The sequence below is a fragment of the Triticum dicoccoides genome, chromosome 4B (genome assembly GCF_002162155.2).
Source record: "Triticum dicoccoides isolate Atlit2015 ecotype Zavitan chromosome 4B, WEW_v2.0, whole genome shotgun sequence".
Taxonomy (NCBI): domain Eukaryota; kingdom Viridiplantae; phylum Streptophyta; class Magnoliopsida; order Poales; family Poaceae; genus Triticum; species Triticum dicoccoides.
Genome location: NC_041387.1, coordinates 400,929,246 through 400,930,732, shown reverse-complemented (window position 1 = coordinate 400,930,732; position 1,487 = coordinate 400,929,246).

The following is a 1,487-nucleotide window of genomic DNA, read 5'->3' as shown; positions in this document are numbered from 1 at the left end:
CGCCGACACCACCGGGCCAAGCGCTTGGGGCGCCCGTCAGCGGCGGCAGGGAGGAAAGGGGTAAGGGGGGGCGAAGGTGGAGGAGCTCACGCCGCCTCGACCACCTCCCAGGGAGGCGACATGGGGCGGATCCGGGAGAAGGGAGGGGGGAGGGAAGGGGGCGGGGGTGGCCGGCGGCCGGCGGCGGCAGGGGCCTAGGAAGGCCGGCAGCGGCAGGGGGAGGGTGGGAGGAGACCTAGCTCACGGGGAGTTAAAGAAATTTGACTTTCCAAAGAACTAACAATCCATATATTTTGAAACTAATGAAACATTTAGTTTGGCCGGTGGGGGAAGGCGATGAAGCGTGTTTTATGTTTATATATAATGCGGTTATTTGGTAGGAATTCGCGGTGTGATTCTGTGCTATCCGCTAATCAACCCATATTTATGTGGGGATATTTTTTCATCAGTGGTTGCATGTATTGTATTCGTGCTATAGTATCACATGGTGGTGTATTTTTCTAGGTGATGGGAGTCTACAAGGGATTGATATGTTTTTATAGGCCGGTTGTTGCTGATTGATTTGAAAAATCTTTGGTCTGATCAAAACCGTAAAGCAAATCCAAAATTGAATACCTCAATCAAATGAAAGAGCTTTAAAATAAGGGAACATAATGAATTAAAAATAATTAGATGGGAGACCCCCTTGAGAAATTGTTGACCTAGTCAAAATCAGGTGACTCAATTCTAAATTGTAGTCTTAATTAACTGTGAAGATTAAAAATTAGAAAGCCCAAAGTATTGTACAAAAAATTAAATGAGAGAGTTTTGAGAAATTATTGACCAAGTCAAAATTGGGTGGCCAAATTTCAATTGGAGACTTCAATTAATTGTGAGGCCTCCAATTCTAGGGAGCTTCGTGATATAGTATATACGATGCATCTCTACTCTTCATTTCAACTTTTTCAGCTTTTTACATCCGATCACACTTTTTTCCCCCAAGCACCTGCCTTGTGCGGCGGATTCCGCTTCCCTATCCAAACCTACTTTCCTTGACAGCCGATCCTACATGACACGTGGGGCATCACCATGAGACTATGCATTGGCCATGCTCTAATACTTGGACTAGTTTAATCTATACTACACCCACTTGCCGGTGACAAACCAAAAAAAAAAGTGAGTAGTGTCAAAAAGTTTAGATGGAGATAAAAGATTTAAATACTTTGCTATCATCTTATTTTAAAGAAGTCTTTGAAACAGTGGCTTCTGAAATATGAGCTCAAAATAAAATTTTTGCTACTCCGGTCAATTCAAATTCATTGAGGCAGCTCTAGATGACCTACCTAGAGTTTTGTGAATTCCATTCAAACAAGTCGGGCGACTGAGCCCATGGCGTGAGGACCCACCCAACGCCGTGTCCCCTCCTTCGGGGTAACGCGTATCGCCACGCGGCAGCGGCGAATGGAACCCCTGCGGCCGTTCTTTTTTCTCTCTTTTCTTCCCAAGGA